General features: G+C 41.3%; 1 protein-coding gene across 1 annotated transcript in view; it reads left to right on the top strand.

Annotated features, from left to right (window-relative positions):
- The first annotated feature begins 792 nt into the window (after positions 1–792).
- esr2b (estrogen receptor 2b) overlaps positions 793–17,037 on the top strand; it is a 45,814-nt gene continuing 29,569 nt past the window's right edge. Inside the window, exon 1 of the mRNA XM_063496941.1 lies at positions 793–890. The gene's annotated coding sequence lies outside the window, so the exon portion shown is untranslated. The remainder of the gene's footprint in view (positions 891–17,037) is intronic.

The raw sequence follows: 17,037 nt of genomic DNA, 5'->3' as shown, positions 1-17,037 counted from the left end.
TTGAAGAAGTTTCAGCTCTCATGCAAGAGGTTTCTTCAGTTCTAAAGAATTAATTACATGTAAGGTTTCCATGTGATTTTATTATTATATTGTAAATACTAAAACGTTAACTTGAACAGCTGCTTAAATGAAATTTACTTGATTGTATAAATTCAATTTCTACTTAATGATTCATGATTTTAATTATAAAAACCCTTTGATGTTATATGTTTCAACTGCATTTTACTGAAAATCATTGCTTTGTGCGTGTGTGTGTGTGTGGGGGGGGTGGGGGGGGGGTTGCTCTGTGGAGATTTATTCCTGTCATGCTCTTTACCTTCTTTTTACAATATCTGGCAGTTTAACATGAGCGTTACTGGCGCACAGCTGGTGTTCTGTGGGCCTTGGGGGACTCGTGCTTTAGCTGTGCTCCTTTTTTGCAATCATGAACTCAGAGCAGGTGAAGATTGCGCGGAAATCACAGCGATAAAGTCTGGACTCCATCACAGCACCGAGGTGGTCTCTTTTATTACACGACAAACAGCTCCTGAGGAGTAACGTGTGCGGACACACACGGACACGGGGGCTTAATTCTCCGTGTTGGAACACAGCTCAGTTTCAGAGCCTCCTCCTTCTGCGCGCTGCGCTCCGAGAAGGCGTGTCCAGTGACGTCTCCGAATGGGACAAACCTTAAACCTGGCATTTTGCGGGCTGGAGAGGGACTGAGTGGAGATATTATTGACACACCATCAAGGAAGAAGTTCGTGGAGGAATAAGAGCCGAGGTGCACGTGCCGCGTAGTTTATAGTTTCACTTTTACTCTTTCGTTTATTGAGTGTTTGCGGCGACTTTGACTTTTAACCCAAAGAAGTAAAGCGGCAGAAACAGCAGCTGATATGTTCCCGTGACAGGTTCGTGAAATGGAGAAAAATAAGATGTGATTTCTTTTCCACTGAGATGAGCAGAGAGTGACCGCAGCGCAGCAGGGAGGGGGTGAAGCTGACCGGATCGTTCCCAGTGTAACAGGTGCAGCTGTGCTCGCTTCAACAGAGTCCATTCTGATTGTGCCTTACCTGATCAACTTTACCGATCTCAGAGAGTTCATGGTTTGACTGACGTGGGTAAAACTGCTGTGAGAGACTTTCTGCCAATAAAGGCAAAAGGTTCAATTAAGCTTAAATTTACTGTGTAGGAGATGTGTAAGCATAAAATACCTAATTTTATTGCTCTCAACCATAAAATATGCCTTTGTAATTATGAGGCGTGCAGTGTGACCAGAGCTGAAGAGAGACATATGTAACATTTACTGTCACATTACACTAAATGTAGTTTGCTCAGTAGGGAATTTTAAGAGGTAAAACTGACATTTTTCTGAAAAGGTTTGGTCTTTGGTTGCGGACTGTATTGGCTCACAGCACAGAGGCACGATGGTATAGATTACATAAAATAAAAAAAAGTTGAATTTGGAGAAAAATCATACCACTTAACCTTTTGGGTTGCCATTAGTGTAATGTGGCTCTGATAGGGAGAAGCCAGGCTTTTTCACGCAGTCAGTGAAGAGAAGTTGAGACTTTTGTCATCACCAGCAAAAATGTACAAGTTTTTTTTTTATTTTAATTTTCTAAAACTTTCCCAGACACATCAAATAATAAAAAGACTGGAGCTGTAAAGGCTCCTGCTGATGTTTTGTGCCCAATTTCAGTATCTTATTCAATGAAATGTTTTAATTGCGAGTACTTGTATTTGTCAGAATATGTATTCAACCTGTAAAGGACAAAAAATTCAACAAGAGCCCCCAAAACAAAATAAAGGAAGCAGTCATATATATAAATAGGCAAAAATTGGTTAATATTTTCATTAGATTTTGTCATTCTAGTTCCATCTTTTAAAAACTCCATTCTAAAGAGGATTCTGGTTTAATTTCTCCTTCTTCACAGTTGTACTGCATTCAGTTTAAATCTTAAATCTTCCTCTGTGCATCTAAAATGTATATATTTAAAAAAAAAAACGGTGGTTTTGAATCAATCCAGTCACATTAGTTAATCAAACGTCTTCTACATAAAATAAAGACAATGTTCTTAGACTCATCCTGCAGATCCCTGATACGTGTGTGCATGTGTGTGTGTCTGTGTGTGTGTGTGTGTGTGCATGTGTGTGTGTCTGTGTGTGTGTGTGTGTGTGTGTGTTCTGAACCTTAAATGTGGCTTTGCTGAATTTTCAAGTTTCCCTTTTCTTAATCCTGTCCTCTCAGGAGCGTGCATTAAAGACGTTCCTCCACGTCTTATTACAGCATTGCTGTGTTTTTTATGTGAGGATTTGCACTCTAATCTTTAGACGGCCCTGGCGATTAGTTTATCACATCAACAAAACTGACTATCTGCTCCTGTTCTTCAGGCCGCACAGTGGATGTAAGCCTGGCAGCCTCCTCTCCGCAGCCTTGAGACTGCTCACAGTGTAATTATAATCTGACTGTTACTGTAAATACCAGATTCCTTTTCCACTCGCGAATAACTTAGCTGTGTGGGAGATGAAAATATGCACGTGTGTGTGTGTGGAGGGGAGGATGGAGGGAAGTCCTGTCGTTACTAGAAATAAGATTTCAGGCTTGGTGTACATCCCCTTCCGATCTCCGGCTGTCATTCCCATTGAAAAGAATTCCACAGTTTGGCAACGAAAACTCTTCAAGGTCACTCTGCTCGACAGTTCCCCCCACCCCCTAACCCCCACTTCCTCCCAGTGCAGCCCACAGGTCGTCCCTCACCCGATATACACGAGAACACTATGTGACTAAAACATGGCACTAGTGAGCCCAGAAGAGGTGTGCTGCAGTCTTCTCCCTGCATGCAGGTGTAGCACCAGTAAGAGGACTGTGTGCCGTGCTTTGTAGCACGGCATGGAGAGAAGAAAATCGGAGTGGGATCAAACTGCACATGTTCATAATGCACAATAATGAATCATTTCAGAAGGAAACTAGTTTCATTTGGCTTCTGATGTCTGTTACTCTGAAACTGGGCGTCAAACTCGTGTATTGAAAGTTGCAGACTGACAGGTTTTTTGCTTTTGTAACGTTGAATCCTTGATGGTTATCCCGCCCTTCTCTCATGGGGTACACATGTTAACAGACGCTTTAAAGTGCAAGGATCTTTGACAGGTTTCATCAGTCTGTCTAATGTAAAATCATCAGCATTTTATGTATGATGATCAACAACAACAAAAAACAGTTGTGCCAAATCACAGTGTTATTCTTAATCCTTTCAGACAGCCAAATTTTCTTCAGTGTGTATTTCTGCATGAAATAGATTGTGGACAGGAAGAATCCAAAGCAAGGAAGAGCACTGTTTTAGATGTATAAAATAAAAGTAAAGCAAAATACTGTATTGTCACGTTACAACTTTTGTAAAGGTATACACCACAAGCATTTGGGTCATAGTCGTGCACTAATTTCAAGAAGACTGCACTGCAGATTTAAATAGTGCACACTCCAAAACTTATATCTTTCATGAGGCAGCGGCTTTATTCGGCATCTTTAAGGCTCACTCAGTGTGCTGGACTATTACCCGCCCTCTCCTTGTGTTTGCTTCCTCTCTCCATATCTCCCTTTTCTTTGCTCTCTCTCCTTCCTCCTTCACTCATCCTCTCCCTCTCTCAGGTGTGGCAAGTGGGAGCGCTTAGTGATAGCTTTGTCCTGTATTTAACGGAGGACTAGCTTTTCTTATTGTGTTGCTCTTGGGAGGGAAACAAGTCTTGTTGGCAATTTGAACCTTGGGCGTGGCATCTTCTTTATGTCAGATTAGACTAACATGTTTTTTCTTTTTTTTCCACAGCCAATGGGGATAGTAAGAACTAAGGTCATAGTAAAAAACTTTAACTTAGTACGAGTCGTAAAGAACAGTGTTACTGCTGATGGTTTGATCATCAGCTGATCTGCTGGTGATTGCTTGTTGGCTTGTGGAGGCGTTATCACATGTTATTTTTTATACATCAAAGAATGAAAGAATTTATTTATTAGCTGGGGTTTTAACTGACATTAGGGTTATTTTTTCTTTTTTGCTCTTTTTTTGCCATCTATTTTGGCACATTTTAGCTTTGATGAATGTTTGATGACATGCTTTGAGATATATTTCAGACTAAAGAACAGTACTGGTGGATGTAAACCTGCATATGTGTGTGTGTGGGTGCAGATTGTTTTAAATGTATTTTTTATTTAATATATTTTACAGGTGGAAACTTACAGGAGTTGTTGATTTGTCATTTAGAATTTTTGTAGCTCGCCCAGGATTTCAAATGCATCCAGCTAAACTACATCTTGGAAAGGTGGATGATTTGATGATCTTATATTACAGATTATCTTAATTTGGCTCATAATCTGCTTTTCAGAAAAATTCTTATGAAATAATTAAACAGATTAAACAAAAGCATGAGGAGATTTGGATCACGCTCAGCGAATGTCACCTGATGCATCACGGAGGTGTAACTTATTGTGTAAAGAGAACACAGCATAGCAGCCAGGAATAGCACAGTTCTCCCATCATATGAGCCATGCGAGTTGTCACTTCCAGTTAGAACTTGAATAGAAATCAAAGCAAAAGCAGGTTGCATAGATTTGTGAGTTGGCCCTTTTAGCATTTAGTTGAAGTGACCAGCATTGTATCCAGGCAACCATATGAAAAACCACTCATGTGATTACCTGACTTCAACTAAATCTGTGGGGAAAATTGTGAATCATAGTGTGATTCCATCCCCAAAAAGAGAAAGCTGACTGCTTCGAAACGAAGCACAGCGCCACTGTGTCAGTAAACCTCCTTATCATTGGCACATCTATTACTGGTGCACAGAGTTTAGCTGAGGTTTCCAGGTTGAACAGCATTGTTTAACTATAACAACAGACTTTAAGTAGCTTTGGTCTTTTTTGGTGGAAATATATGTGTTACCCTTATTAGAAGCAACTTGGCACCTTAAAATGGCACTGAACACAATGAATGGGTTTTGTTAGATGCAACACTAAGTAACATTCGGTATTCAAAATGTCATGATTTCCATCTAAAACAAGCAAAACAAAACAGAAAGCTCATTCTATGATTTACTTTAATTTAGGGCTGTCACAATACTAGAATTTCAAAATTTGATACTGATACTCAGGAAATTACTTGATACTTTATACCATTGTCAGTACCTCAGGTAAAATGTTTGACCCAATTCTGCAACAATCAAAGCAATGGTAAAGAATCCATATTTTGAAAAGTTTAACTTGTTAGTTGCTAGTTTAGTAGTTGTTAATTTTTAGCGGCTTCCCATTTAAATTTAGCAAACTAAGTATAATAAGTTTAAGAGGTTTTATTCATTTTATCAATTATTTAGATCATTCCTTTATGCACTGTGAAGGCAAAATGTATTTTAAAAATACTAGCATACAAAGGATACAACAAACATCACAATACATCTAAATAATTTCATTACTATAGAAGAAGAGTGTTATGGAAACCTTATAAACTTTGGGTAAAGTGTGGTATAAAAATAAAAAAATAAAACAAAGATATTAAACACAGAGCGCTCACTGTGAAAGAATGAAAGACTGCAACAAAACAAGTAACACGTTTGACTAAATTATTGTTGTTATATTATTATTGTCAGAGTTTATCATCTTGTCCGTATCTGCCTGCAGCCTCTCTCTCATCTAAAGTTTGAAACTGCTCTGCCTCACTTTGCAGTTCAGGATATAAACAGCTGCTGACGCTTGAAACCGTCTCATTCGGCTCTGCTCTGGATTTAATTCAGTTTGTTCGGATTGGTTCTCCTCACTCTGGACTCTCTGTCTGACTCTTTAATACATATATTTGTATCTGAGTGTTGATGTGTTTTGACAACCTGACTTGGAGTAGGTGTATCTGATGGCTTATGGTCATGCACTGGTGCATGCGTTCATGACTTATTGTTCTGTTACTGGTGCTGCTGGGCGCTGCATTATTTTCGCAGTTCACATTTGTAATGATTTCTGTTGAATTAGTGTGGTAAATGTTTTAATGGCTGTAATGACCTGTAATCAGAAAAGTTATTAGGTAATGCTATCTCAGATATTTTAATGACACGGATACATCCGTGTGCAGTTTTGCTTAATGAAAAAGAGAACTGCACAGTGTTTGCTTACTGTAAAATTCTCCTACTTTTACATTTCCAGCCAATTATCAGCATCCTCAGATACTTTGACTATCCATTACGTTGGAGATCAATGTTGTTCAGAAATATCTTTTAGTTTATACAGTTAAACAGCTGCTATTCATATTCTTTTGTGTTGGCTCTAAAGACTATACAGTGGACACAATGTTAAAGTGAAAGGGACCCTATTGCACTCATTTCTGATTTTCTATATTTTTATTATTTGATTCTGTTAGTTTTGCATGATTCACAACTGCAAATAATCCTCATGTAATTAAAATGAGCATTGATGTAGCCCTCTCAATGCTATTTCATTCCTTTCCCTTTTATGCCAGCTTTCTCCTGATTGGCTGCCCCTTGCACGTAAAAGATGTGGCCAGCAGGTGAGTGGGGCTTCTTTGATGTGTTAGTTTTTAAGTAATTTCTGCCCCACAAATCAGTTGATTGCTCCTGGATAATCCAGTTATCCAGTTTAGGAATCAGTTACTTTTCCATATAGAGTCAGGTGTGTGTTTACTTGAGTTTTCTTTGTGTTGTATTATAATTTGTGTAACAAAAACGCAAGAAGTCATTAAGGGGGCAAATACTTTTACACAAAACTGTAGTCCAGACTTAAATAAAGTTGGTTGCCAATGTTTATGGTAATTTTCTATTATCAGAGGATGAATGAATGAGTATCAGAGGCACATAACTGTCCTCTACTATGTAAATATATATATATTTTTTCAAAGAGGCTAGTTAGCATATACTTACTTCAGAAGATGGTCCACCAGGATGCCCATAGCCTTGTTTTGTCTGTGCACTGCCTGCTTGTTTGCTTAGCAGATAAACTTGTACATGTTAACAGGATAACTTGTCCACCATCGGCAGATAAACTTGTACATGTTAACAGGATAACTTGTCCACCATTAGCAGATAAACTTGTTTAAATCATGTAACCGTAATCATATGTTAACACAAACTGAGTACTATAGAGAGTTTGTTGATTTTCTCTCTGTTTTTTAATCAAGAGGCCATGAGCTAACCACTTTATTTAAAAAAAACAAGTCAGTGTTATTTAGGTTAATGCAGGAATGCACCGGTCTCTTAGATTTGTTCTGGTAGCTTTTGAATTCAGCTTACAATTACCGATACCCTGCGTGCACATGTGACATGATCCATGCATATCAGGGGTTTCGTTCACACGTTTGACATTTTTAAAGTGAAAAAGATTATATTTGTTAGGTTGATATTAAACATTTTTGCATTAAATGATCACTGTTTGCTCAGGTTGGGAAATGCAAATTTGTAAATTATTTTACATGTTCAAATTAGCCAAATTGTGCAGATTGCCCATTGTGCTTTCACTTGATCTTATTCATCTACTTAGTTACTTTCTTAACCAAATTTTGCCTCTAGTGACCTTTATTTCTCAATTTTGTGAGGACTCATCAGAAACTAGAGTTGTAAAATGATACCGCAGTGAATACCTTTGATAGGTTACCAGACTCAGTTCTTGCTCATGGAAAATAACTTCTGTCTATCATCTTGGCCTGTATAAATCAGTTTAAAATGTATGTCAAAATGTAGAGTGCTGTGCAAAAGTCTTGACCCACATGTAATTTCTCTATTTTTTGCTTCCAAGGAACCAGACTTGAGATTTAAAACAAAAAAAGTGGTTTTGAGCTGTGGTTCTCCAGGCTTTCTGAAGGTCTTTCAAGTTTTTCTTTGGGCATTGGCTGCTTTTCCACTCATTTACAGTCCAATCCTTGTAGCTGACTATTTTTAGAGGAATAATCATGAAAGACACCTGTCTCAAGGGATGAAGCAGCGTTGTGTGTACACATAACAGATGGCTTAGCAAGGAGCCAATTCAAAATTGTACCTTTTGCAGTCTTTTGCTACCAGTCAGCAATAAAACAGTATAATTTATTCTCATTTCTATTTTTAGATAGATAACAGAGTTTGACTGGCATCACCTTGTTTCCACAAACAAGGTGATTTTGAGCTCAACTGGGAGAACCTGGTCAACTATTACTTATGTACTCCACAAATCTGGCTTTTATGGAAGAATGGCAATCATCCCCGCTGTGAAGAATGGTGGTGGTAGTGTCATGCTGCAGTGGTGCCCTTTTTCAACAGGAACAGGGTAGCTGGTCAGAGTTGATGGGAAGATGGATGGTGCTAAATACATTTCAATCCTGTAAGAAATCGTGCTAGAAGCTGCAAAAGACTTGAGACTGTGATGGGGGTTCCCCTTAATCAAAGCAGGGCTCGCAAAATTTCAAAATCCCTGGTAGCCCTTCGGGCAGGGACTCTTCAGTTTTTGGTAGCCCAAAATAAATTTAAGTAGCCCGAATAAAAAAGGGAGCAATTTTTTTTATGTTTTGTTTCCTGTTTTGTTTCCGTTACAATATTATACTTTAATGTATAATATTGTAACGGAAACATTAATCAAAAAATTGTTGAAACACAAATTACAATATTGTATAAAAATTACAATCATCAGCTCAAATACTTGGTTGTAATTGAACAGAAATTTCTATGAACTTGTAAGAACTGTACAACAGGAATCAGTCTGTGTCAGATCCTGAATTTGAAATTTCCACTGAAATCACAGGTACGAGTCAAGTGGAACCAAGATCTAGGCCATTTGCTTTTTGAAGTTTGCAAAGACTGCTAAATTTTGCCAGTGGTAGTTCACTCTTTGCAACATAGTAGGCTGTTCTAAACAGATTTTTCAGGTTGATTTTTAGTATGTTATTTACAGACTGAGCAATAATCCATTTCTTGCATTTCTCATGGGTTCTAATGGGGGCCTTTCTTAAAATTACTGGTCCCAGTAACAAAGGCACTTGTGGACTCAGAAATCGAGGGAAACCAACAGCACACCCGGCAGAACATTATGTTATTTACACGGGTGCACATAAGTGGTCCGCATGTGCGCATTCGCTGTCAAAATAAAAGACGCGCACCAGATAAGAAGTTGCAACGCGCGTTTGCGTCCATATAAAAGGCACTGTTTTTGTTCGCTAGAGTGGGATTTTCACGGCATATTCTGCACCAAATCTCTGTGCATTCATCATTTGTTTAAAGCCAGCTCACCTCCTGCAACCACTTTTCCTAGAATACGCGCTTCTTTTGTGGTTCGGACTCCATCTGACATTTCTTTGGAGGTGGAGGAACACCAAAGTAATTGCTTAAAGGAGCTTCTTCGACATCTTTAAGAGTTCTAAACAAATGTCTGTCCTCCTCCAGAAAATCTTATGGACGCAAACACGCGTTGCAACTTCTTATCTTGTGCGCGTATTTTATTTTGACAGCGAATGCGCACCTGCGGACCACTTATGTGCACCCCTGGTTATTTAGCTTGTCATATTCCAGCCACAGAAATTCTTTTGTCCATGAAACCATAAAGCTGCACTTTCTTTTTGCCTTATAGTCTGATTTGTCATAACTTTTCCGTTTTGTGGTAAGCTTTTCTTTGGCTGTCACTTCTTCACCCTGACCGGTCTTATTTGGCTCAGCAGAACTAAAATATATATCCTGCTGCCTTTACACACGCACTCACATAACGCTCAGCGATTCTCTGCGCGATCAACCTCTCACATGTTTAAGCTTGCTGCGGGAGATTTCACTTGTCATGTTTGATAGTAAACTAACGATTGATAAGACGATGTCAGAGGAATTGGTGCGCAAATTATCGTCACTCACCAATCAGTACTGTCGCTCTCTATACACAGTTCGCGCGATTGCAAAGTGAAAGCAAAAAACAAGCGCAAATTCAAATGCGATTTCAGTATGTCACATATAGGGCTGCTCGATTATGGCAAAAATGATAATCACGATTATTTTCACTGAAATTGAGATCTCGATTATTTGATGATATTTATTTAACAATAACAATGTATTGAATAATGGCTTTAAAGATTGTCAAAAATAGTATAAAATAGTGTGCGAATACTGATAACAGTGCAAATGTTTGCAATATAAAAAATAAAATGTAAACATCTATGTTTAGTGAACTTTGCCATGTCGCTCTGTGGTGCAGCTACGACACCAAAGTTTACACACTATGTCTACTTGATCCACGTCTGACTCCGCGAACCCATAATGTTTCCACAACACTGAAGGTTTTTTTTTTACCTCTCTTTTCAGCCAACGGCAGTCACTCTCCTCTCCAAATAACTTCTGCTTAGCTTTCCGAGCTTCCCTCTGTTAGCTCCTCTTAATTGTTGTGCCGCGTGTTCGAAACGCAGAGAGGTGCGCTCGATTTGCCACACGGAGCAGCGCGAGAGTAAAGCACGAGGGAGGTGCTAATAATCGGCTCAGTCATTTTTAATGATCGTTGAAAGCCCAGATCGTAATTTAGATTAAAATTCGATTAATTGAGCAGCCCTAGTCACATATTGGCAGTGGTTCACCGATGCCAATGACATATTTACCCAGCTACATTTCCGAAAGAATGCAAAACCATTGACATATATTTTTCCTTCCTATGATAGCCCGACGGGCAGGGCAGGGATAGATTCTGGTAGCCCGACTGGAAAAATCGCTAGCCCCGGGACGTCGGGCTAGCGATTTTGCGAGCCCTGCAAAGTATACTCACATGTTAGAATGGCCCTGTTAAAATGCAAAAGATTCTGTGGCAAGCCTTTTAAATTGGTGTTCATAAACGCCCTGCATCCAATCTGACTGAACTGAAGCTGTTTTTCATAGAAGAATGGGCAAAAATTGGAGTCTGAATGTGCAAAGCTGGTAGAGACATGCCCATGGTAACTGCAGTGAAAGGTGGTTTGGCATGGTTTTGACTCAGGAGGACTGAATACAAATGCACTTCACACTTTTCAGACTTTCATTTATAATGAATTTTGAGCACCATGTATGACATCACTTCCACTTTACAATTACAGTATGCGCTACTTTGTGTTGGTCTGTCATATAAATTTACAATAACATTTAAGTTTGTAGTTGTTAACAGGACAAAATGTGGAAAAGTTTAAGGGTTATGAATACTTTTTCAAGGCACTGTATCTACTGCAGATGAATAGTGTCTGAAGTTCATGTCCTTAAGAAAAAAGACTGACACAGGACTTGAGAGATTCTCTTCAGTTCAACTCAGTTCAATTTTATTTATATAGCAGTCACAACTAATAATAATAATAACAATAATGGATTGCATTTATATAGCGCTTTTCGAGACCCTCAAAGTGCTTTACAATTCCACTATTCATTCACTCTCACATTCACACACTGTTGCAGGCAAGCTACAGTTGTAACCACAGCTGCCCTGGGGCTTCTGTCAGGGGCCATCGGCCCCTCTGGCCAACACCAGCAGGTGGTAGGGTAAAGTGTCTTGCCCAAGGACACAACGACCAGGACAGAGAGAGCTGGGGGATCGAGTCGGCAACCTTCCGGTTACAGATGAGCGTCCCAACCCCCTGAACCACGGTCACCCCAATGACACAACTGTTGCCACAAGGTTCAGTTCACTTCAATTCAATTTTCTTCCGGCGCCGCTCCGAGCTGGCAGCCAGTATCAGCAGCTCCGACCTGACCGAGTCCCTTTTTCTCTTTAATATATGTTTCTCTGTTGTTTTTGTGTTTTTTGTTTTTGTTTTTCTATTGTGGAGTGCTGTCCCCCACAATGGAGCTCAGAATTCTATGGACAATGGTATTCTTTATTACATTTTTTACGGCGTCTTTGTCCGGAGAGCGCGTGGAGGTCCGACCTCCCATTGTTTACAGCAGGGATCAGCTGTTAGCCCTCGGAGCCTCCGCTGCCATGCCTACCGCCGAGCAAGATAACATCCCCCGTGAAGTGAGGAGGAAGAGACGCGGTACTCGGGCCGGGATCGGGCGTCGCAGTAAAGTTAGGAGGTACCGGCCAGTGATTCCATCTATTATTATGGGGAATGTGAGATCTCTCCCCATTAAAGTAGACGAACTGGCAGCCCTTACCCGACATCAGAGGAGCTACAGGGAGTGCAGCCTGATGTGCTTCACAGAGTCGTGGCTAACTGCGCTAACTCCGGACTCACACGTAAACATGGATGGTTTTCATCTGATCCGGGCCGACAGAACAACGGAGAGTGGTAAGAAGAGAGGAGGGGGTCTGGCTGTGTTTGTGAACGATAGATGGTGTAACTCTGGGCATTTATCTATCAAAGAGACGCTATGCTGTAAGGACATTGAGCTGCTAGCGGTTAGCATGAGACCGTACTATCTACCGCGAGAGTTTACACACGTGATTATGATAGCTGTGTATGTCCCGCCCTCTGCTAGCGCTGCAGCAGCCTGTGAGGTCCTGCACACTGTAACCAGCAGACTCCAAACACAGCACCCTCAGGCCCTTTTCCTGATCTCTGGGGACTTTAATCACATCTCCCTGTCCTCCACTCTCCCCACCTTCACCCAGTATGTTACCTGCCACACCAGAGACAATAAAACATTGGACTTATTGTATGCCAACACCAAGGAGGCATACAGCTCATCACCTCTCCCTCCCCTGGGGGGCTCAGATCACAATCTGGTTCATCTCCAGCCTGTGTATAAACCTCTAGTACACAGAGAGCCAGTAGTGAAACGCACAGTAAGGAAATGGTCGGCAGAGACTGAAGAGGCCCTGAGGGACTGTTTCCATTCTACTGTGTGGGACAACCTCTGCAGCCCCCTGGAGGATGACCTCAACAGCATCACAGACTGCATTACGGATTACATGAACTTCTGTGTGGACAACACCGTACCCATCAAAAAGGTACGGTGTTTTTCTAACAACAAGCCATGGATAAATCCTGAAATTAAGGCTCTCCTCAAGGAGAAGAAGAGAGTCTTTAGAGCTGGAGACAAACAGGAGCTGAGAGTTGTTCAGAAGAAGCTGAAATGGAAGATAAGGCAAGGGAAGGAAAACTACAGGAGGAAGATGGAAGAGCAGCTGCAACAGGACAACATCAGAGGGGTTTGGAACAGCCTGAAGACAATCTCAGGACAAAAACCAACCCCCCAGGCTGCAGGAGACTTGGGGTGGGTGAATGACCTAAATAAATATTTTAATAGGTTTGATCAACCACCCACCCCTCCCACAGCATCGTCCCCCCTGCTGCAATCTCCTTCATCTTCAGGGACTGCCTGTCCTTCATCTCAGGACTTCACACCTCTCAGCTTCACACCTCCCAGCTCCCAGTCATTACACCCACCCCCGGCTTCTGTGGACTCCAACATACACACCCCTCCCCCAAAACCCCCTCTCTCCATCTCAGCACTTCAAGTGAGGAACGAGCTTCGCAAGATCAAGGTGCGGAAGGCTGCAGGTCCAGATGGCGTCAGCTCCAGGCTCCTGAGGTGCTGCGCAGATGAACTGTGTGGCATCCTAGGTTATCTGTTCAACCTGAGCCTGTCACTGGGGAAAGTACCACAGCTGTGGAAGACTTCCTGTGTGGTACCGGTACCAAAGACCTCCCATCCCAAGGACCTCAGCAGCTACAGGCCGGTAGCCCTCACATCGCATCTGATGAAGACCCTGGAGAGGTTGGTTCTAAACCAGCTGCGCCCCCTGGTGAGGTCTTCATTGGATCCGCTGCAGTTTGCTTACCAGCCTGGCATTGGGGTGGAGGACGCCATCATCTACCTCCTGCACCGAGCTCTGACTCACCTGGAGAAGCCTGGAAGCACTGTGAGGACCATGTTCTTTGATTTCTCCAGTGCTTTCAACACCATCCAGCCACGACTTCTGAGGGACAAGCTGGAGCTATCGGGAGTGGACCACCACATGTCCCAGTGGATACTGGACTACCTCACAGAACGTTGGCACCGTTCCTCTTCACCCTCTACACTGCAGACTTCTCCATCAACTCCCCACGCTGCCACCTACAGAAGTTCTCTGACGACTCTGCCATAGTCGGCCTCATCACAGGTGAGGACGACTCAGAGTACAGACAGTGGACTCTGGACTTTGTGGACTGGTGTCAGCAGAACCACCTGCTGATCAACGCCAGGAAAACCAAGGAGTTGGTGGTGGACTTCCGGAGACGCAGACCCACCACACTGACACCGGTGAACATCCAGGGAGTGGACATTGAGATAGTGGACTCGTATAGGTACCTGGGTGTTCACCTGAATAATAAACTGGACTGGAGCCACAACACTGATGCTCTTTACAGGAAGGGTCAGAGCAGACTCTACCTGCTGAGGCGGCTGAGGTCATTTGGAGTCCAGGGAGCGCTTTTAAAGACCTTCTATGACTCTGTGGTGGCATCTGTCATTTTTTACAGTGTGGTATGTTGGAGCAGCGGTTTATCGGCAGCTGAAAGGAAGAGGTTGGATAAACTCATCAGGAAGGCCAGCTCTGTTCTGGGATGCACCCTGGACCCAGTGCAGGTGGTGGGAGACAGAAGGACTCTGGCCAAAATAACATCTCTGATGGACAGAGTCTCCCACCCTATGAATGTAAATGTTGCTGAACTGCAGAGCTCCTTCAGTGACAGACTGCTGCATCCTAGATGCATGAAGGAGCGTTTCCGCAGGTCCTTCCTCCCTGCAGCTGTCAGACTGTACAATCAGAACTGCTCCCAACAAACATAGATGTTTACATCAGCACTAACTGCAATAAGTTGACCAACTGATTCGCACTACAACCTGGTTTGCCTCTTACTTGTTGTTATTTTTATTTAATTTAATAACTGTACAATACTCTGTATATAGTAACCATTGTCCTTAATGTAAATATTTAAGAAAAATTGTGTATGTTTCTGTTCTGTGTCCTGTGTACTGTTTGTTTGTATATGTGTCTTTTTGCTGCTGTTACAACCAAATTTCCCCTTGTGGGACAATTAAAGGATTATTCTATTCTATTCTATTCTAATTTTCAATTCATCTTTTTTTACAGCACAAAATTACAACAGTCACCTAAGCCTCTTGCAAAACCAGGCTCGGGGAGCCACGACTGGTTGGGGTTGAGGGGGAGGAAACAGGACTGAAGACACACTGCGGAAGAGAGCCAGAGATTAATAATAACTAATGATTAAATGCAGACGGGAGTATAAACACATAGAGAGTGAAAAGAGGAGCATGAAGAAGAGTGGTTCATTGTGTCATGGGAAACCCAGCAGCCTAGGCTTATTGCAGTGGAATTAGGGGGCAGAGAGACAGGACAAAAGGCAAACTATGGAAGAAAGCCTGAGTTTAATAATTGCTTATGGTATACATCAGGTCCTTCAGTTGATCCTTCTACTGTTCTCCAAAGTCTCATCAAAACGTGTCTCAAAGGAAGGCCATTCTTAAGGAAGGGAACTGGACTAACAAACGTTTGCAACAGAACTTTGACGTTTTTGGCTCAGATTGTCTCGCCGTGGAGGTCAAGAGAGGTCATTGAGTGTCTGTAATCATCTATAAAACATGATAGAGGCTCTGTCATGGTTTGGTGCAGGATTTCAGCTGGCTGTGTTGGAGATCCTGATGGAATTTAGGGATTGATGGAAATCTGAACCTGCGAATGCAACAAAGTACAGTCAAAAGCACAGATTCGACATACAATACCATTTGGAAAGTATCTAATTGACAACTGCTTCATTTTTCTGCTTAACAATGATTTCAAAAACTCCCAATACAATATAAGTAAACCCGGATAGAAAAACACAACTGAACACTCTCAGCCAGCGACTAGGCCTCCTCAGAGCTCAGACCTCAACGTTATCAAAGCAGTTTATGATCATCTTGAAAGAAAACAGACGGCAATAAAAATCCAGAGAAGAGCTTTGGAATGTTCTTAAAGAAGCCTGGAGAACTGTTCCTGAACACTTCTTAAAGAAATGTCAAGAAAGCTCCTCCCAGAGAGTTCAGGCTGTGTTGAAGAATAGTTAGAATTGCACAAAGTCTGTTTTTGCCTTATATGTTGTATTTCCATGTATGTCACATTTCAATAAATGTCCTATTTCCAATTTTGACCAAAAAATGTGCAAACTGTTCTCTGTTAGGCAAAAAACTTCATGATGGTAACCTATCAGGCAAATCAGAGGTCAAGATCAGCTCTAGATGGTCAGGAACCAGCAGCTTCACCAGCTTCTCTTCTTCTTATGATCAGGACATTTTTTTGCTCACCTCTCAGTTTTCTGAGGGATAATAACTTAGTTGTGTAGCAATTCTCCTTTGAGCCCAAATGATGCTTGATGTTCTGGGCTTATATTTAGAGAGAACAGTTCAGAGTATTGTCACTGGAAGCAACAACAAAAAATAAATATTAGAGGATCAATTATTTATTTTGACTGTCTGATTTATAGACAAAAAAGATGGATGTAGCTTCCTGGTTGGAAAAATTAGGCCACTGTAGGAATACTTTAACCTGCGTCTTAAGGCCACCAGATGTTGGCAACCACCTAATGACCAAGTCATTTCCTAATGAGTCTGTTTATGGTCTGACTGAAGGTACAGTCAGAAATAAGTCACATAATTGGTCAGTGAATATAGCTAGCAGTTCCAGGAAATTGTAAACTCACTGACAAAGTTATCATGAATAATTATTTGATATAAGAATTTTTATAATTAATTCATAACAGTAGGAGAAGCCATAAAGGTGCAATTAGCTATAAAGACTTAACACCACTTTTTGCACCAGGCTGTAAACATATTTATGTGTACTCTGAGTTTGGGCATTTTAATTAACATAGTGGTCTGTTGCTTTTGGAGCCATTCTCCAGTAGTTGGAGGAACTGCAGCTTTTGGCACTTCTACATTAATTTTTTTCCTGCTCTTTGGCTTCACATTTATTTGAGGCTAATAATGAATGAAAATAACAACAACAAAAGAATTACAGAGAGTCTAGCAACCTCATATCATCCTCATCTTTCTTCACCCCTGCTTGTTTCTGTTTTTGGCAAATAGGCAAATAAACCTTGTTGGCACAGCAGGTGTGAAATCGTCTAAATTGTCTTA

This window comes from Pelmatolapia mariae, linkage group LG16_19, assembly GCF_036321145.2.
Source record: "Pelmatolapia mariae isolate MD_Pm_ZW linkage group LG16_19, Pm_UMD_F_2, whole genome shotgun sequence".
NCBI classification, from domain to species: Eukaryota; Metazoa; Chordata; class Actinopteri; order Cichliformes; family Cichlidae; genus Pelmatolapia; species Pelmatolapia mariae.
The sequence above is the reverse complement of the archived record's forward strand: the minus strand, read 5'-3'. Positions and strand labels throughout refer to the sequence as shown.